The sequence below is a fragment of the Panthera onca genome, chromosome D4, assembly GCF_046562875.1.
Source record: "Panthera onca isolate mPanOnc1 chromosome D4, mPanOnc1 haplotype 2, whole genome shotgun sequence".
Taxonomy (NCBI): domain Eukaryota; kingdom Metazoa; phylum Chordata; class Mammalia; order Carnivora; family Felidae; genus Panthera; species Panthera onca.
This window is the reverse complement of record NC_138351.1, coordinates 33,364,352-33,386,700: the sequence shown is the minus strand read 5'-3', so window position 1 is coordinate 33,386,700 and position 22,349 is coordinate 33,364,352. Positions and strand designations below refer to the sequence as shown.

The 22,349-nt window shown below is 37.5% G+C and overlaps 1 protein-coding gene and 1 pseudogene across 18 annotated transcripts in view; one reads left to right on the top strand and one right to left on the bottom strand.

Annotated features, from left to right (window-relative positions):
- KDM4C (lysine demethylase 4C) overlaps positions 1-22,349 on the bottom strand; it is a 435,403-nt gene that overhangs the window by 200,151 nt on the left and 212,903 nt on the right. The window lies entirely within an intron of this gene.
- LOC132663490 (large ribosomal subunit protein eL34 pseudogene) lies at positions 15,173-15,784 on the top strand (annotated as a pseudogene).

Below are 22,349 nucleotides of genomic sequence, written 5' to 3'. Positions count from 1 at the left end.
TAAGATCATACTGGAGTAGGATAGGCCTTTAATCCAATAGGACTGGTATCACTATGAGAAGAGACACAGCACACAGGCAAGAAGGCCATGTGAAGATGAAGGCACAGACTGGAGTAATATATCTACAAGGCAAAGACCACCAAGGATTAACTTCCACCACAAGGAAGAGGCAAGGAAGGATCTCAGGGGGAGGACAGACCTTCTGGCACCTTGATTTTGGACTTCCAACATCCATAACTGTGAGACAACCCATTTTTGTTGTTTTAAGCCATCCAGTTTATGGTGCTTTGTTACAGCAGTCCTCAGAAACAATACAGCCTTAGAAAAGTAATAACAAAGTTTTGGTACTGGCAAGCATTACTGCTGAACAAATGCCGAAAAAAAATGTGGAAGTGGCTTTGGAGAAGAAAAGGGTAAAGAAACTTTGTCAACATAAACAATACATATATAGTCATGAACAGAATGTTGCTAGACATATAAACTTTGTTAAAGTTGCTTTTGGCAAGGTATCAGATAGAAACGAAGAACACAGGGACACCTGGGTGGCTCAGTCAGTTGAGCATCCGACTTCGACTCAGGTCATGATCTCATGGTTTGTGGGTTCAAGCCCTGGGTCGGGCTCTGTGCTGACAGCTCAGAGCCTGGAGCCTGCTTCGGATTTGATGTCTCCTCTCTCTGCGCCTCCCCCACTTGTGCTCTGTATCTCAAAAATAAATAAATGTGAAAAAAAGAAAAGAAAAAGAAACGAGGAACACAGTATTGGACGCTGGAGGAAAGGCGATCTCTTGATCTCTGTTATGCAGTGGCAGAAATGTGTTCTTCTGTTGGGTGGCAGGTAAAGCTTGTAAGTGATGAGCTTGAATATGTAGCTGAGGATGTTTCCAAGGAAAGCATGAAAGGTGGATCTTGTTTTTTTGCTGTTTATTGTAAGATTGAAGAGGGAAGAAACAAAATGATGAAGGAACTGCCAAGCAAAAACAAACATGTCAGCCTATCCACCTAAGTGTGCTCTGGAGACCAGGCCAATGGTTTGTTAGGACAAACATCTGATAAGGAGATTCAGCATGTGAATTACAGATCAACTCAACCATCTCAGAAGAAGCCTGGACTAGAGATGTCGTTACCCGGGAAAGAAGTGTGGAGGACCTTTCTGTCTGATGGCTTGGGCAGCCATGAACTGCACAGAGAGCCAACACAGTTTTTGAGATTTTTATACCAGCAAAAATGTTGCTACCCTGGACTGAAAGGAACAGAGACAGAATGAAATGAAAGAAGAATCACTCCAAGGGAAAAGTCAGAGTAAAGAAGATTGAGCCAATAGGATCTGCTCAGGCTGTTATAGTAGCCTTAACAAACTAATACACTGGGGGTTCAGAAAGATGCTGTCATGTTTTATGTAAGATACATTAATTGAGGGATTAAACCAACAAGAAAACACATGCATATTAAAGTTTTCTAAATAACAAAAATGCAACAAAAGTTGCTATCTACTCAACAGTATAAAAAATATTATACAAATTATTCCTTTAAATATGTTAAATTATTCCTTTAAAATTCTATTTGGGTTTATAGTACCTTGGAAGATGAGAAAAAGAAGAAAATGATCTTGTTGAAGAACTACAAGATCACACTATGATGCAGCATAGTATGGTACTTAAAAATCTGGATTCAAACCCCACCACCAGTAGCTGTGTAACCTTAATCAACTTATTGAACCTCTCTGTGCCTCAGTTTTCTCATCTGAAAAACTGGGCATAAAAATTTTCACTAACCCAAGGGGCTGATAAAAAGACTAAACTTTTCGTACTTGTAAGGGGTGCTTGATCGCAGGTCAGTGAGATCATGAAGTTCCCATGCCAGAGACTAGGGAGCTGTGTGAAGCCATTTCCACCTCTCCCACACACGTGCCTGTGCACCACAATGATCCACCCCAATAAGCTAAGCAGCGCTGCCTAGTGGAGGACAGAGCCGTTACACCAAACCCGTCCAACTGTGCCCTCTAAGCATATCCCCTAGAAAACCAGCACAGGTCACTCCACCTGCTTAAACTTTTCATACTTGTAAAACAGTTACTCAGACTGCAATAAATGTTCTATCAGTGCCTTTAAAAAAAAAAAAATAGGATGGGGCACCTGGATGGCTCAGTCGGTTAAGCATCCAACTTCAGCTCAGGTCATGATCTCTCAGTTCATGAGTTCAAATCCCTCATTGGGCTCTCTGTTGACAGCTTGGAGCCTGGAGCCTGCTTTGGATTCTCTGTCTCCCTCTATCTCTGCCTTTACCCTGTCACACTCTCCTTTCTCAAAAAAAAATTTTAATAGGATAAACCTTACAAAAATAGCCTAATACTGGTCTGACCACAAGAAAATAGGGGTTCCTAGTATTATTAAATTTGGCCTTACTGGGAAAGTTGAATCAATTGAGGAAGTAAGAATCAGGTTACCATGTCTAACAAATAGCCCTAGGAGTCAATAAGAACTGTGTAGTGGTTTTGAAGAATCAAAAGCAATCATGGACTTCTGGTTTACTGAGAGATACTATAAGAAAACTGAGTCCTTCTCATGGGTGGAACCAGTGCTGTGCACATAGAGCTCCTGGTTGGGACACATGTTGCAGTCATCTAAACTCCTTGCCTTCCATTTTCAAGTAATCAATAAAACTGAAGGCCCAGAAGTCCGGCATTTATGAGGGGAAATGCCATGACATAAACTTATCCTGCAAGATGCCAAAAGTAGGAAACTGTAAGGTGGGATTTAGATGGGGGTGGGGGTTGAATTCATGTGACTTCTCCCCTATAACCAAAATGAAGGGGAGAGTTTCTTCTCAATATAAGATCTCAGCATTTGCAACTATATGAACAGAACTAGAGGTTATTATGCTAAGCGAAATTAGAAAAAGACAAATATCATATGACTTCACTCATATAAGGAATTTAAGATTCAAAACAGATGAACATAAAGGAAGGGAAGCAAAAATAATATAAAAACAGGGAGGAGGACAAAACTTGGGACTCTTAAAGATAGAAAACAAACAGAGGGTAGCTTGAGAGGTTGTGGTAGGGGAGATGGACTAAATGGGTAAGGGGCATTAAGGAATCTAATCCTGAAATCATTATTGCACTATATGCTAACTTGGATGTAAATTTAAAACTTAATTAATTAATTTAAAAAAAACAGCTTGCTATTAGCTGCCTCCATGTATGTAGTTTTGAGAGACATAAGATAATATCCACTTGAATCTCAGGATTATAAAGAGTAACTTCCCATAAAAAAAGGTAAATGTCCTCTTCTTTCTCACATACAATATTCCAATGAATGTTAACTACAGAATATACAGAACAGAAAGAATATACAGAACAGATAGAAAATTTTAAATTTAAAGAGAATTACTCTCTTTCCCAGAAATTATTAATTTTCCTTGGGCTGCCTCTGAGGCTCAGGCGGTTACACATATGACTTTATTTCAGCTCAGGTCATGATCTCATGGTTCATGAGATCAAGTCCTGCATCGGGCTCTATGCTAACAGTGAGGAGCCCAATTGGGATATATTCTCTCTCAATCTCTCTCTCTCTCTCTCTCTCTCTCTCTCTCACTGCTCCTTCCTCACTTGTGTGTGGGAGCTCTCTCTCTCAAAATAACTAAATAAGCATAAAAAAGAAATTATTACTTTCCCAACAATTATGAAAAGGGCCCAATACATAGGATGAAACAGATTTACTGATTTAGGACAATCAAAGAGTGGGGAGGAGGCAATAATAGCAACTCTTGTCTCAAAGATTTAGAATTGTCAAAATAAAGCACATATTGTCATTTTCTGCTGACACCAGAGTTGTTAGTGTGTCTAAACCTAAGAACACTGTCCTTTGTAATAAGAATAGTAACATTTGAGGGAGCTATTTCTGTGGAGAGAGGACTGAGAAAGGTAAAGGTAGAGAGTGTGGCACACCACAATCATGAAAGAAAAGCACTCCCCCCAAAAGTAGCTGGAGAGAAAGATAAAGAAAGAGTGAAAACACAGGGAATGAACAAGAAATCTGTTCCCCAAAACCACTGATGGGAAGAAAGAGAGGGTTTCAATATCACAAGTATGCTATAAACAGTGTAGCACAGAGTCTGAAGTTTTGGAGTTCAGTGCCTCGAGGTGCTCTGGTGAGGAAGAAGGGTGAATCCCCAGGACCAGGCAGTGGGGTCTGAGAGGTCCATGTGCCACATGGGGAGAAGTGGTTCCCCTGTTTGGAGTACATTTGGTAGAGGCCCTAAGGCCTCCCTACAGAAAAAGGTCCCAGGCGACCCTGGAGAGCAGCCATGTTTGCTGGTACTGGGACAAAGATAGCAGAGTGCAGTGAAGCCTGGCACTGTGTGTTGTGGTTTGCCATAATCTCTGAACCTCTCCCACTACCCAATCCACGAATGTTTTCTGGAGTAAGCCAGCACCTGCCATTGCTCAGCAAGACCCGCCCCCAGAGAGTCGGTGTGGGTCCAAGCCACAGGGGTCTACAAGGCGAAGGGTTCTGAAACACAACCCCATCTGAGATAAAACTCTGGAGGGAGGAGCTGCCTTGCAGGTGGACAGCTTGAACATGGACAGGGTAGAGGGGGGAGTAGACAGAAGCCCAAGACAAAGGAGGGGTGCTTGATTGACAATCAGTGAGAGAGTCAAATTCCTGTGCCAGAGACTAGGGACCTGGATGAAGTCATTTCCACCTCTCCCATGCATGATCCAAGATAATAAGCAGAGCCACCTAGTGGAGAACAGAGCCATTACACCAAGCCCCACCCCAACTGCACTCTCCAAGCACATCCCCTTTGAAGACCAGCACAAGTCACTCCACCTGCTTACTGTACAAGACTTTAGAGTGCCTCATAATTTCAGTTCTAGGACAAACTGGATATAACTTTATTCGGGACTCATTCTGTTTGCTAATTTTTTTCATTCCTTCTTTTGTGCTTAAATTGTTTTCCTTTCTTCCTTTTCTTTCTCATTCTTGGATACAGAAAGAGAAAAATTTACTTTTACTTTTTACTTATTTTTTAATTTTTTTATTCTATTTCATTTTCCTTATTTCGTTTTATTCTATTTTATTACATAAAATTTTTTGAATTTTTTAAAAAAATTTTACCTTTTTTCTATTCTTTCCCTTTTTTCTCTAGTGTATCAAGCTTCTTTCAACAAGCAGACCAAAACACACCTAGAAGTTAGATTCCTTTATTTGCTTTTTTGTTTTGTTTTTAATTCTTATTTTTTACTTTATTATTTTTTTCTTCCTCCAAAATGACAAAATGAAGGAATTCACCCCAAGAAACAACAGGAAAAATAACAGCCAGGGGATTAATCAATACAGATATAAGCAAGATGTGTAAACTAGAAGTTAGAACCACAATAATAAGAATACTAGCTAAAAAGGAAAAGAGCATAGAATCCCTTTCTGTGGAGATAAAGAAATAAAGTCTAGTCAGGATGAAGTTAAAAATGTTATAATCGAGATGCAATCTGAAATATATGCCACGACAGCCAGAAAGATGAAGCAGAACAGTAAATCAGCGATTTAAAGATAAAATTATGGAGAATAACGAGCAGGAAAAAAGGGGAGGGGGGAACAAAGGCAAAAGATAACAATACTTTTAGAGAACTCAGTGACTTATTCAAAAGGAGTAACATCCAAATCATAAGAGATGAAGATATAAAGGGGCAAAAGACTGATGTGAGCAAATTATACCAGAAAACTTTCCTAAACTGGGGAAGGACAGACATCAAAATTCATGGAGCACAGAGAACTCCCATTAGATTCAACAAAAACCAACCATCAGCAAGGCATATCATAGTCAAATTCACAAAATACACAGACAAGGAAAGAATTATGAAAGCAGCAAGGGAAAAAATGTCTTTAACCTGTAAGGGAAAATGGATCAGGTTCGCAGCAGACCTATCCACAGAAACTTGGCAGGCCAGAAAAGAATGGCAGGATATATTCAACCTGCTGAATCAGAAAAATATGAAGACAAGAATTCTTTATCCAACAAGCCTGTCATTTAAAATAGAATAGATAATGAGTTTCACAAATAAAAACTAATGGAGTTTGTGACCACTTAACCAGCCCTGCAAGGAATTTGAAGGGGAACCCTTTGAGTGGAGAAAAGACAAAACAAAACAAAAAACACCAAAAGCAACAATGAGTAGAAAGGACCAGAGAACATCAGAAACACCAATTCAACAGGCAACACAATGACATTAATTCATATCTTTCAGTACTCACGCTAAATGTCAACAGACAAAATGTTCCAATCAAAAGACACAGGGTATCAGAATATATAAAAATGCAAAACCAATCTATATGTTGCTTACAAGACTCACTTTAGACCTAAAGACACATGCAGATTGAAAGTAAGGGGATAGAGGGACACCTGGGTGGCTCAGTTGGTTAGCCATCTGACTTCAGCCCAGGTCATGATCTCACAACTGTGAGTTCAAGCCCCACATCAGGCTTTGAGCTGACAAGCTGACAGCTCAGAGCTTGGAGCCTGCTTTGAATTCTCTCTCTCTCTCTCTCTCTCTCTCTCTCTCTCTCTCTCTGCCCCTTCTGTGCTCATGCTCTGTCTCTCCCAAAAATAAACATTAAGAAAGAAAGAAAGAAAGAAAGAAAGAAAGAAAGAAAGAAAGAAAGAAAGAAAGAAAGAAAAAGAAAGGGGAGAGAGAACAATTTATTATGTTAATGGTCGTCAAAAGAAAGCTGGTGTAGCCATACTTATACCAGACAATCTAGATTTTAAAATAAAGACTGTAACAAGAAATGAAGAAGGGCATTATATCATAACTAAGGGGTCTTTCCACCAGGAAGATCAATAATTGCAAATATTTATGCCCCCAACATGAAGGCACCCAAATACATATACAGATTAATCACAAACATGAAGAAACTCATTGATAACAATACGATAATAGGAGGGGACTTCAACATCCACTAAAAGCAATGGACAGATTATCTAAGCAGAAAATCAGTAAGAAAAAAAATGGCTCCAAATGACACAGTGGACCAGATGGACTTAACAGATCTATTCAGAACATTTCATTGAAAAGCAGCAGAATACACATTCTTTTCAAGTATACATGGAACATTCTCCAGAACAGATCACATACTGGATCACAAATCAGCCCTCAACAAGAACAAAAAGATCGAGATCATACCTTGCATATTTTCAAACCACAACGCTATGAAACTCAAAATAAACCACACGAAAAAAATTGGAAAGACAATGAATACTTGGAGATTAAAGAACATCCTACTAAGGAACGAATGGGTTAAACAAGAAATTAAAGAGGAAATTAAAAAGTACCTGGAAGCCAATGAAAATGAATATACGGCATCCCAAAAGCTCTGGGAGGCAGCAAAGGTGGTCATAATAATAAGAAGGAAGTATATAGCAATCCAGGCCTTCCTAAAGAAGGAAGAAATGTCTCAAATATACAAACTAACCTTACACCTAAAAGAGCTAGAAAAAGAACAGCAAATAAAGCCAAAAATCAGCAGAAGAAGGGAATTGATAAAGACTAGAGCAAAAATCAATGGTATTGAAATAAAAAACAAAAACAAAAAAAATACACCATATCAATGAAACCAGGAGCTGGTTCTTTGGAAGAATTAACAAAATTGATACACCCCCAGCCAGACTAATCCAAAAGTAAAAGGAAGGACACAAATAAATAAAATTATGAATGAAAGAGAAGACATCACAACCAACAACACAGAGATATAAACAATAATAAGAGAATATTATGAGCAATCATACACCAACAAACTGGGCAATCTGAAAGACATGGAAAAATTCCTAGAAACATATACACTACCAAAACTGAAACAGGAAGAAATAGAAAATTTGAACAGACCCATAACCAGTAAAGAAATGGAATCAGCAACGAAAAATCTTCCAACAAACAAGAGTCCAGGGCCACATGATTTTCCAGGGGAATACTACAAAACATTTAAAGAAGAGCTAACAGCTATTCTTTTCAAGCTGTTTCAGAAAATAAAAATGGAAAGAAAACTTCCAAACTCATTCTACGAGGCCAGCATTACTTGATTCCAAAGCCAAACAAAGACCCCACTAAAAACGAGAACTACAGACCAATTTCCCTGATGAACATGGATGCAAAAATTCTCAACAAGATACTAGCCAACCAGATCCAACAATACATTTAAAGAATTATTCACAGGGGGAGGAGCCAAGATGGAGGAACAGCAAGGAAGTTTTTTTTGTGTGTGTTTCACATCCATAAAATACAGCCAGATCAACACTAAACCATCCTGCACACCTAGAAAACTGATTTCAGGATTAACACAACAATCTGCACAACCTGAACCACAGAACTCAGCAGGTACACTGCACAAAGAGGTGAACTGGGGGAGAGAGTTGTAGAGGACAGGGAACTGTTTTTGCTTGCAGAGAGAGGACAGAGATGGGGGGAGGGAGAATATGGGAAAAGCACCCCCCAAAAAAAACGGCTGGAGAGAAAGTGGAAAAGTGGAGACAGCCACAGGGACTGAACTAAAAAGGGAGAAGGGAGAAAGGAGAGGGTTTAAATTCCACTAAGATTCTATAAACAGAGGAGGCACAGAGTCTGAATCTCTGCAGCTTGATACATGACAGTGCTCTGGTGAGAAGAGTGAATCCACAGGAACAGAGTGAAGTCCAGGGGTCTTCAGGCCACATGGGAAGAGGTGGTTCCCCTGTTGGGAGAAATCTGGTAGACATTGTGTGCCCCCTCCCCAGACAAAGGGCCCCATGGACCTGAGAGAACAACCACATTCGCTGGTGCCAAAACAAGATTGTTGGGGAGTGAAACCTGGAATCAGATGTGTGTTGTGATTTTCCATAATTCCTGAAACACTGCTGCTACATGATTGCATGAACTTTTTCTGGGGTGGGCTGGCACCCAGCCGCAGTCTTTGGGCATCAGCAGTAGCACAGTCCCACAAATGTGCCAGCTGCACCCAACCATTGCTCAGTGAGACCCTCCCGAAGAGGGACATAACGGGTTAAACCCACAGTTCCTCAGAAATAAGGGGTCAGGAAAAACAGCTGCATCTGAGATAAAACTCAGGAAGGAGGTGCTGCCTGGGGCTTGGTCACGGGCAGTTAACACCGGGGAGTGGATGGAAGCTGAAGACAAAGGATAGGTACATAATCGCTGATCGGGGAGAAGAGAGTTCCAAAACTAGAGACTGGGTAGCTGGGTGACGTCATTTTCACCACTCTTGCGCATGTGCATACACACTTAAAGCACCACAACAATCCACCCCAGTAAGGTAAACAGCGCCATCTAGTGGAGAATGGAGCCATTACACTAAGCCCCACACAACTGGGCCAACCTTACTCTTCAGGAACACAAATCTCTCTACCTGCTTAGTGGTTAGTGCTATAAATTGCTTCATAGTTTGACTTCCAGGGGAAAATGAACTAATTTCAATCATATTTCAGTCTATTCGCTGGTCCATCTATTCAATTTCTTTTCCTGTCTTTTTTATTTCTTTTTTTTTTGTGTGAATATAGAAAGACAAAAAATTGATTTTTATTTTCAATTTTTATTAAAAATATTTTTCTTTAATTTTTTTCTACTATATTTTTTACTTCTGTGTAAATTTTTTCAAACTCTATTATTTACATTATTTCATTTTATTTTATTTCAGTGTATTCATTTTTTCAAATTTTCAAACAATTTCCTTTTTTTTCTTTCCCATTTTTTCTCTAATATATCAAGACCCTTTCAACACCCAGATCAAAACACACCTAGGATCAAGCATCATTTATTTAATTTTTGTGTGTATCTGTGTTGTTTTTAATTTTTAATTTGTTTATTTTAATTATTTTAATTTTATTTTTTTTTTACCTTGTTAATTCATTTTCTCCCTTCAAAATGACGAAATGAAGGAATTCACCTCAAAAGAAAGAGCAGGAAAAAATGACAGCCAGGGACATAACCAACACAGATACAAGCAAGCTGTCTGAACCAGAATTTAGAATCACGATAATAAGAATACTAACTGGAGTCAAAAATAGATTAGGATCCCTTTCTATGCAGATAAAAGAAATAAAAACTAGTCAGGATGAAGTAAAAAATGCTATAACTGAGCTTCAATCTCAAATGGATGACACAACAGCAAGGATGGTGAGGCAGAGCAGAGAATCAGCGATATAGAGGACAAACTTATGGAGAATAATGAAGCAGAAAAAAAAAGAGGGAGACTATGGCAAAAGAACGCGATTTAAGAATTAGAGAAATTGGTGACTCATTAAAAAGGAACAACATCAGAATCATAGGAGTCCCAGAAGATGAAGAGAGAGAAAAAGGGGTAGAAGGGTTATGTGAGCAAATCATAGCAGAAAACTTTCCTAACCTAGGGAAAGACACAAACATCAAAATCCAGGAAGCACAAAGGACTCCCATTAGATTCAACAAAAACCAACCATCAACAAGACATATCATGGTCAAATTCACAAAATATTCAGGCAAGGAAAGAATCATGAAACCAGCAAGGGAAAAAAGTCCTTAACTTACAAGGAAAGATCAGTTGCAGCAGACCTATCCACAGAAACTTGGCAGGCCAGAAAGGAGTGACAGGATATAGTCAATGTGCTGAATCAGAAAAATATGCAGCCAAGAATTGTTTATCCAGCAAAGCTGTCATTCAAATAGAAAGAGAGATTAAAAGTTCCCCAGACAAACAAACATTAAAGGAGTTCATGACCACTAAACCACCCTGCAAGAAGCAACAAAGACTAGAAAGGACCAGAGGTCACCACCAGAAACTCCAACTCTACAAGCAATAAAATGGTAATAAATTAATATCTCTCAGTACTCACTCTAAATGTCAATGGACTAAATGCTCCAATCAAAAGACAAAGGGTAACATAATGGATAAGGAAACAAGATCCATCTATATGCTGTTTACAAGAGACCCACTTTAGACCTAAAGACAACTTCAGATTGAAAGTAAGGGAATGAAGAACCATCTATCATACTAACTGTCTACAAAAGAAAACCTGAGTGTCCATACTTATATCAGACAATCTAGACTTTAAAATAAAGATTCTAACAAGAGATGAAGAAGGGCATTATATCGCAATTAAGGGGTGCATCCACCAAGAAGACCTAACAATTGTAAACATTTATGTTCCAAATGTGATAGCACCAAAATATATACATCAGTTAACCAAAAACATAAAGAAACTCAAACTCATTGATAATAATACCATAATAGTAGGGGACTTCAACACCCCACTTATAACAATGGACAGATCATCTAATCAGAAAATCAACTAAGAAACAATGGATTTGAATGACACACTGGACCAGATGGACTTAACAGATATATTCAGAACATTTCATCCTAAAGCAGTGGAATATACATTCTTCTCCAGTGCATATGGAACATTCTCCAGAACAGACCACATACTGGGACCCAAATCAGCCCTTAACAAGTACAAAATGATCGAGATCATACCATGCATATTTTCATAGCACAACGCTATGAAACTCGAAATCAACCACAAGAAAAAATTTGAAAAGGCAACAAATATTGGAAACTAAAGAAAGTCCTACTAAAAATGAATGTGCTAACCAAGAAGTTAAAGAGGAAATTAAAAAGTACATGGAAGCCAATGAAAATGATAACATCACAGCCAAAAACCTCTGGGATGCAGCAAAGGTAGTCATAAGAGGAAAGTATATAGCAATCTAGGTCTTCCTAAAGAGGGAAGAAAGATCTCAGATACACAACCTAAACTTGCACCTTAAAGAGCTGGAAAAAGAACAGCAAATAAAACCCCAAACCATCAGAAGACAGGAAATAGTAAAGATCAGAGCAGAAATCAATGCAATCGAAACCAAAAAAACAGTAGAACAGATCAATGAAACCAGGAGCTGGTTCTTTGAAAGAATTAACAAAATTGATTAACCACTAGTCAGTTTTATATATAAAAAAAAGGAAAGGACCCAAATAAATAAAATCACAAATGAAAAAGGAGTGATCACAACACAGCAGAAATAAAAACAAGAATAAGAGAATATTATGAGGAATTATAGGCCAATAAAATGGGCAATCTGGAAGAAATGGACAACTTCCTAGAAACATGTACACTACCTAAACTGAAATAGGAAGAAATAGAAAATTTGAATGGACCCATAACCAGTAAAGAAATCGAATTAGTAATCTCCCAAAAACAAGAGTCCAGGGTCAGATGGCTTTCCAGGGGAATTCTATCAAACCTTTAAGGAAGAGTTAATACCTATTCTCTTGAAGGTGTTCCAAAAAATAGAAATGGAAGGAAAACTTCCAAACTCTTTCTATGAAGCCAGCATTACCCTGATTCCAAAACCAGACAAAGACCCCACTAAAAAGGAGAATTATAGACCAATTTCCATGATGAACATGGATGCAAAAATCCTCAACATTTCCCAACCGGATCCAGCAATATATTTAAAAAATTATTCACCATGACTAAGTGGGATTTATACCTGGGATGCAGGGCAGGTTCAATATCCACAAAACAATCAATGTGATTCATCACATCAATAAAAAAAGGACAAGAACCATATGATCCTCTCAATAGATGCAGAGAAAGCATTTGACAAAATACAACATTGTTTGTTGATAGAAAACCCTCAAGAAAATAGGGATAGAAGGAACTCACCTCAAGATCACAAAGGCCATATACGAAAGACCCACCACTAATACCATTCTCAATGGGGAAAAACTGAGATTTCCTCCTAAGGTCAGAAACACAACAAGGATGTCCACTCTCACCACTGCTATTCAACATACTGTTGGAAGTCCTAGCCTCAGCAATCAGACAAGAAAAAGAAATAAAAAGCATCCAAATTGGCAAGGAGTAAGTCAAACTTCACTCTTCACAGATGACATGATACTCTGTGTGGAAAACCCGAAAGAATCCACCAAAAAACTGCTAGAACTAATACATAAATTCAGCAAAGTCACAGGATATAAAAGCAATGTACAGAAATCTGTTGCATTTCTGTACACCAATAAAGTAACAGCAGAAAGAGAAATCAAGGAATTAATCCCATTCACAGTTGTACAAAAAACCATAAAATATTTAGGAATAAGCCTAACCAAAGAGAGGAAAAAGCTTTACAATGAAAACTATACAAAGTTTGTGAAAGAAATTGAAGACACAAAAAGTGGAAAAACATTCCATACTCATGGATTAGAAGAACAAATATCCTTAAAATGTCGATACTACCCAAAGCAATCTACATATTCAATGCAATACCTATCAAGATAACACCAGCTTCTTCACAGAGCTAGAACAAACAATTCTAAAATTTGTATGGAACTGAAAAGACCCCAAATAGCCAAAGCAATTCTGAAAAGGAAAACCAAAGCTGGAGGTATCATAATTCCAGATTTCAAGCTGTATTACAAAGCTATAATCATCAACACAGTATGGTACTGGCACAAGAACAGACACATAGGTCAATGGAACAGAATAGATAACCTAGAAATCAACCCACAAACGTATGGCCAACTAATCTTTGACAAAGCAGGAAATAATATCCAATGGGAAAAGTCTCTTCAGAAAATGGTGTTGGGAAAACTGGACAGCGACATGCAGAAGAATGAACCTTTCTTAAACCACTTTCTTAAACCATACACAATAAACTCAAAGTGGATGAAAGACATAAACATAAGACAGGAAACCATCAAAATCCTAGAGAAGAAAACAGGCAACAACCTCTTTGACCTCAGCCACAGAAACTTTTTACTTGACATGTCTCCAGAAGTAAAGGGAAAAAACGCAAAAATAAACTATTGGGACCTCATCAAGATAAAAAGCTTCTGTACAGCAAATGAAACAATCAGCAGAACTAAAAGGCAACTGACAGAATGAGAGAAGATATTTGCAAATGACATATCAGATAAAGGGTTAGTATCCAAAATCCATAAAGAACTTATCAAACTCAGCACCCAAAAAACAAATAATCCAGTGAAGAAATGGGCAAAAGACATGAATAGACACTTCTCCAAAGAAGACATCCAGATGGCCAACTGACACATGAAAAAATGCTCAACATCACTCATCATCAGGGAAAAACAAATCAAAACCACAATGAGATACTACTCACACCTTCCAGAATGGCTACAATTAACAACTCAGGCAACAACAGATGTTGGCAAGGATGCAGAGTTAAGAGGAACCCTTTTACACTGTTGGTGGGAATGCAAACTGGTGCAACCACTCTAGAAAACAGTATGGAGGTTCCTCAAAAAATTAAAAATAGAACTACCCAGTGATCCAGTAACTGCACTAATAGGTATTTATCTAAAGGATTTAGGAGGGCTGATTCAAAAGGGCACATGCACCGCAATGTTTATAGCAGCACTATCAACAATAGCCAAAGTATGGAAAGAGCCCAAATGTTCATTGACTGATAAATGGAAAAAGATGTGGAGTACAATGGAATATTACTCAGCAATCAAAAAGAATGAAATCTTGGCCATCTGCCACATTGTGGATGGAACTAGAGTGTATTATTCTAAGCGAAGTAAGTCAATCAGGGGAAGACATATATAATATGATCACTCATGTGGAATTTAAGATACAAAACGTGAACATAAAGGAAGGGAAGAAAAACTAAGATAAAAATGGAGAGGAAAACAAACCATAAATGACTTGTAAATACAGAGAACAAACTGAAGGTTGCTGGTAGGGTGTTGGGTGGGGGAAAGGGCTAAAGGGGTGAAGGGCATTAAGGAGGACACTTGTTGAGATGAGCACTGTGTGTTATAGTAAGTGATGAATCACTAAATTCTATTCCTGAAATTACTATTATACTATATGTTAACTAACTTGGATTTAAATTAAAAAAAAATAGTAAGAATATTACATAAATGTAATATGATGTCCTTTCTCAGATCCATTACAAATTCAAGTTAATAATAGGGGTGCCTGTGTGGTTCAGTTGGTTGAGTATCTGACTCTTGAACTTGGCTCAGGTCTTAACCTCAGGGTCGTTAGTTCAGGCCCTGCGTTGGGCTTTGCACTTAGCATGGAGCCTACTTTAAAAAAACAAAACAAAACAAAACAAAACTGCACACAATAAAAATGACTCAGTCCTTTTTTCCTCTTCCAGGGATGGCATCTACAGGCATTCAAAATGGTCCAGAATTTGACATACCATTGTAGGCTGTCCTACACTACAGCCTCTAACAAAACTAGGCTGTGCCAAACCCCCTGGTATAGAATCATTTACCTTTATACCAAGAAGGTTGCAAAAGTACCAAAATCCATATGTGGCGTGTACCCAGGCTGACTTCGAGGAGTTCGTGCTGTGAGACCTAAGTCTTACGAGGTTGTCTAGAACGAAAAAACACATCAGCAGGGCATATGGTGGTTCCATGTGTGCTAAGTGTATTCATGACAGGATCAAGCATGCTTTCCTTATTGATGAGCATAAAATGGTTGTGAAAGTGTTGAAGGCACAAGCACAGAGTCAGAAAGCTAAATAAAAAAATGAAGCATTTTGGACTAAAATAATCAAAATAACAAAAATGATTCATTTTAAAAACACAAGCAAATATATTAATTTATATTTCCTTCAGAAATTCAGATCAGTAATTGGAAAAGCTAGTTTTTTTTTTCAATATATGAAATTTATTGTCAAATTGGTTTCCATACAACACCCAGTGCTCATCCCAAAAGGTGCCCTCCTCAATACCCATCACCCACCCTCCCCACCCTCCCACCCCCCATCAACCCTCAGTTTGTTCTGTTTTTTAAGAGTCTCTTATGCTTTGGCTCTCTCCCACTCTAACCTCTTTTTTTTTTTTCCCTTCCCCTCCCCCATGGATTTCTGTTAAGTTTCTCAGGATCCACATAAGAGTGAAACCATATGGTATCTGTCTTTCTCTGTATGGCTTATTTCACTTAGCATCACACTCTCCAGTTCCATCCACGTTGCTACAAAGGGCCATATTTCGTTCTTTCTCATTGCCATGTAGTACTCCATTGTGTATATAAACCACAATTTCTTTATCCATTCATCAGTTGATGGACATTTAGGTTCTTTCCATAATTTGGCTATTGTTGAGAGTGCTGCTATAAACATTGGGGTATAAGTGCCCCTATGCATCAGTACTCCTGTATCCCTGGGGTAAATTCCTAGCAGTGCTATTGCTGGGTCATAGGGTAGGTCTATTTTTAATTTTCTGAGGAACCTCCACACTGTTTTCCAGAGTGGCTGCACCAGTTTGCATTCCCACCAACAGTGCAAGAGGGTTCCCGTTTCTCCACATCCTCTCCAGCATCTATAGTCTCCTGATTTGTTCATTTTGGCCACTCTGACTGACGTGAGGTGATATCTGAGTGTGGTTTTGATTTGTATTTCCCTGATAAGGAGCGACGTTGAACATCTTTTCATGTGCCTGTTGGCCATCCGGATGTCTTCTTTAGAGAAGTGTCTATTCATGTTTTCTGCCCATTTCTTCACTGGGTTATTTGTTTTTCGGGTGTGGAGTTTGGTGAGCTCTTTATAGATTTTGGATACTAGCCCGAAAAGCTAGTTTTTAACACCTTATTTTTTATACCAAAATCTAGCCCTCCCCAAAATAAATTATTATTCTTGAAGGTTATCAGTTAATTATCTCCAAGGCACAACAAAATTTCCATTTCAGATCAGAAATTCAGTAACCTCCACTTCCTATCCAACAGACAGCAAAAACGTCTTACATCTCCAAGTATATAAGGTATGAAAATACGGGAGTGTACATAAAATGTAGAAATGCCACATGTTCAATGGAATCACTGTTATTCGCTTTGAGAGAGCCCAAAAGTTTGCATGTTACAAGCTATCCCTTGAAAGAGTATTTCATAAAGAACAAAGAGAACAGAGGTATTTTCCATTTCATTGTTTTCTAACAACCCATGTTTTTTAGCTATGACAGTAAGAATTAAGAAGAATGTATCATTAACATAATTAGGCAAAATTATTCTTTATTCCTACATTAAGCAACAAAGACATTGCTCAGCATTAAGCATAGCAACCTCTTACTTAACCAAAAATGTGACTGATAGTGATAAGTAATTAAGGCCCAAATCAATAACTAGACCTGAAATGTAATTTTATTCTAATTATCAAACTACCTTTTATTGTAACAGATAATTTAATGCTCAGTAAATTCAGATACTTCATTGAAAAATATGTTTAGACAATTCCAGGGGTAGAGCACCAACAGAAATCTTAACTACAGAATGTGGGTATTAAATTGGCAAGGCTGTAATAAGTCCTTCTTTACCCTGTTTTTGACCAGCTGATCTACAATCTACCAGGTTTGCAACTCTTTCATCCCTTCCTATTCTTAAATTCTTTATCCATTTTTAACTCAGTTATAACCAAACCCTAAACACTCTTCTTTCTTTACACATGTAAATAATAACCTGCTGGAAAATTTGTTAGCATTAAAACAAGTTACGTTATTAGCAATCCACTAATACTCCTGAATCTCCATCTTTAGCTCACATCTACTTAAACATCCACCCACTCAATATAAATGGAATAACTTTCCTGCATCATCCCAAACTTACAGAAGAAAAAGGCCTAGCTCTTTGGGAAATTACCACACAGTTAACTCATTAACTGTGTTATCAGTTAACTCATTAACTGTGTTACCAGTTAACTGTGTTAATATGATTCCCAATATGTTCTCTGCTACATTTACACCTAGTTATTGCTGACTATGAATGACGAATGATATTTCGCAAAATGAACTCAGATTTACAGGTTAAAATTTCTGATCAATTACTTCCAGCAATATATTCCAATGGAGAAGCTACATATTTTTATGAAATTTAATCAATTATTTTAACGGAAATGTGCCCTCATCTAAAAAGTTGTTAAGAAACATTAAACAAACAAATGTTAAACAAAGACAATTTTAGGAAACAGATGCATTATGCAGTTAGTGAAGCCAGCATTTATTGAAAGGCTATTGTTCTATTTGTAGAAGTATAGAACCTATTAAGATTCTACAAAAATTGCTGAAGGAGCTTTTGCTCTTTACATGTTCACCAGATACAAACAATGCATGGAAGTATTTAATATGCTACAAACTTCAGGGTGCACACTTCCCTTTGAATTAGTATTTTTGTATTCTTTTGGTAAATACCAAGTACTGACATTGCTGGATTGAAGGGAAGTTGTATTTCTAACTTTTTGAGGAACCTCCATACTGTTCCCACAGTGGCTGCACCCCAGTTTGCATTCCCACCAAGAATGCAAGAGGGTTCCCCCTTCTCCACATCCATGCCATCACCTGTTGTTTCTTGTATTGTTGATTTTAGTCATTCTGACAAGTGTGGGGTGATAGCTCATTGCAGTTTTTAATGTGCATTTCCCTGATGATCAGTGATGTTGAGCATCTTTTCATGTGTTTATTGGCCATGTATATGTCTTCTTTGGAAAAGTGTCTATTCATGTCTTCTGCCCATTTCTTAACTGGACTATTTGTTTTTTAGGTATTGAATTTGAGCTCTTTATATATTTTTAATACTAACCCTTTATCAGATATGTCATTTGCAAATATCTTCTCCCATTCTGTATGTTTCCTTCTAGTATTGCTGATTGTTTCTTTTGCTGTGCAGAAGTTTTTATCTTAATGAGGTCCCAATAGTTGATTTTTGCTTTTGTTTCCCTTGCCTCAGGAGACATATATAGAAAGATGTTACAGCTGATATCAGAGAAATCTCTACCTGTGCTCCCTTCTAGAATTTTTATGGTTTCAGGTCTCACATTTAGGTATTTAATCCATTTTGAGTTTATAGCAGAAGCATCTACAATAGCCAAATTATGGAAACAGCCCCAATAGTCCATGGATGAATGGATAAAGAACAGGTAGTGTGTGTGTGTGTGTGTGTGTGTGTGTGTGTGTGTGTGTGTGTGTATCATATATATATATATATATATATATATATATATATATATATATCAAAAAGCCATCAAAAAGAACAAAATCATGCCATTTGCAAAGACATGGATGGAGCTAGAGAGTATTATGCTAAGTGAATAAGTCAGTCAGAGAAAGACAAATATCATATGATTTAATTCATATGTGGAATTTAAGAAAACAAATGAACAAAGTGGGGGGAGAAAGAAAAACCAAAAAAACACACACCCTTAACTATAAAGAAAAAATTGATGGTTAACAGCGGGGAGGTGAGTGAGGGGATGGGTGAAATCTGATTAAGGAGTGCATTTGTGATGAGCACCAGGTGTTTAATGGAAGTGTTGAATCACTATATTGTACACCTGAAACTAATATTACACTGCATGCTAACGAACTGGAATTTAAACCCTTTTTCCTTCCTTTAAAGTTTATTACTTATTTTGAGAGAGAGTGCGTGTGTGTGTGTGTGTGTGTGTGTGTGTGTGTGTGTGCGCGCGCGCGCGTGCATACACATGCAAGTGAGAAAGGGAGAAAGAGAGAGGGAGAGAGAATCCCAAGCAGGTGCACACTGTCAGCATGAAGCCTGACACGGGGCTCAATTCCGCTAACCATGAAACGATGACCTGAGCCTAAATCAAGTCAGATGCTTAATGAACTGCACCACCCAGGTGTCCCTAAGAACTTTTTCTAAAAAAGTATTTAACACTGGGGTGCCTGGGTGGCTTAGTCAGTTGAGTGTCGGACTCTGGCAGCATGGAGCCTTCTTGGGATTCTCTCTCTCTGCCTCTCCCCTACTCATACTCTCTCTGTCTCTCAAAATATATAAATAAACATTTTTTTAAAGTATCTAATGTGCTAATTAACTGTAAAAAATATAAAGAGATCTATTCATATTGAAACTCTTCACAATAAATTCCAAAAGATGAGTAGAATATTCTGCTTCTATAACACATTCATTCTCTTATAAAGTTTTCATTACCAGTCACAAATCTGAACCAAATTCCAGCCTCTTTGGCATACTCCAAACAGACCAGCATTTCTTTGTGGTCTCAAAAGAAAGTGTACATTAGAAAAAAGTAAAATTAGACTCAATGTAATGAATGTAAATGAATATAACATACATTATGCTAAGCTAAAGAAGTCAGACATTAAAAAGTCCATACTGGTTATTCTGGCAGAGCAATGAATATAACTATGTTTAATATGATTAGTAAGCAGTAGCCACACTGCTGTATATGCCTGCTGAAGCTTGACTGACTACAGTTCTGCTTATTAGCTGAGAAAAACCAAGTTGTCTCCTTCATATAAAAATGTTTTCCTAGCTCTCTCATAGGAGTTCAAAAATCAAAAAGTATTTAAATATACTTGATCAACTGAGCTCTTTAAATGTGACCATGATTGTGGTCTCCCTCTTTCCCCTGCAAAAAAAATAAATAAATAAAACAAAATAAAACAAAACAAAACAAAGCTGAAGTAAACTCAAAATGTTGTGATAAATCAAAGAAATTTTTTACGTTTTAGTCTGTACTCAAATACTTGTATTTTACAGAATTGATTTTCCAAGATGGTAGAGCCATACGATTCTTCAAATAGCTTAAAAAAAGCTTAAAAATTTTGCAAGAAACTGATCTAATAGTAGAACAGAAAAATTCTCTGTTTCCTGCCATTTCATATATGGAATACACTATACACCCATCACTGTACACCCCAATGGACCCATTGGTTATATATAATATCAATTATAACACTGATTTATTTCATCTGTGTCCTTATTCAATCATTACTCATTTGTACCTGTACTCTCTTATACAAGTAATTTTGGGAGAAAATTATTATAATTACCTGAACAATTTATAATAATTATTTTAATACAGGAAACAGAGTTTTAAAATATTTAGATCTAATTAAGGTAAAAAATAATATTTGAATATCACTTTGATTTCCTGGGTTGTATTTCATATAGTAATACCAGTCAAAGACAAATAACAGTCTTTCACCGTAGTGTATGAAAAGTAAACAATATAATTACATTTACACTGACTGAGCAGGGGGGGAAAGAAATATAATTTCTAAGATCAATATTAATCAACGAAGTCAGTATACAAGAGTGCAAAGGCCCTTTCCTTTGTCCTTATATCCATTAATGAAGGAAGGTCTGCAGGAAGCCTAACTAACCATCCCTTGTTTTTCCCCCTCCTCTACCTACCCCCTTCCCCACCTCCACTCCCAATGACTATCTGCAGAACTCACAAAACCATGATTTTGTCAAGGTGCACAATATGCTTGAAAGCTCCAGGAGGTGGGAGAGGTCCCAGAATACCCCCCCAGAAAAAAATTTCTCCATGTTTTGTTCTCATAGACATATTTAAAAGTTCCCTTGGGGTGCCTGGGTGGCTCAGTGGGTTAAGCATCCAACTTTTGATGTCAGCTCAGGTCATGATCCCAGGATCATGATATGGAGCCTCAAGTCAGGCTCTGCTCTGAAGGTAGAGCCTGCTTAAGAGTCTCTCTCTCTCTCTCTCTCTCTCTCTCTGCCCCCCTCCCACTCACACGCTTATGATCTCTCTCTCAAATAAAAAAATAAAAATAAAAACCAAAAAGACCAAAAAGATATTTCACAGTCATAGTAAAAAAGTATGATACCAGAACCAAAATTCTTATTCTAATTTTAATGAATCATTATTGTGAATTGTTTCAGATACTTCTGCCTCCCTTCCATTCTATTCTAAATATGAAAATATACGCTCTATTTATTGAGTTACCAAGAAATGCATTCTAGGTGCTCAGAGGATCAAATATATAAAATATTTAGAGATTGGGGTGCCTGGGTGGCTCAGTCACTTAAGCCTCTGATTCTTGATTTTGGCTCAGGTCATGATCTCTCAGTTTGTGAGTTCAAGCCTGGCATCAGGCCCTTCAGACTGAGCCTGCTTAGAATTCTCTCTCTATCCCTCTCTCTCTATGCCCCTCCCCCACTCGCATGCGTGCGCTCTCTCTCTCTCTCTCTCTCTCTCTCTCTGTCTCTCTCAAAATAAACTTTTTTAAAAAATTAGATATTTTTTCAGTAAATAACCTGGTTTTTAACATATAAGGAAACAGAGGCTCAGAGAATTTAAATTAATTTGGCCAAAGTCATACAGCTAACAAGTTATACATCCTTTACCCGATTCAAACCTAAAATAATTTCCATACTCTTTACCCACTCTACTATGGAAATTCCAAAATCAAACCATTTTGAATTCATCTTAGTTTTTAATTTAAATGTAGGACATATTTTTTCCATCTCAAAATTATTTTTCTATGTCACAAAACCAAACTGAAATTGTAGCTGAGAACAAATGTCTGGGTCTCATTATTTTTGCTTTTTATGCATGATATCATACTATGTTGACA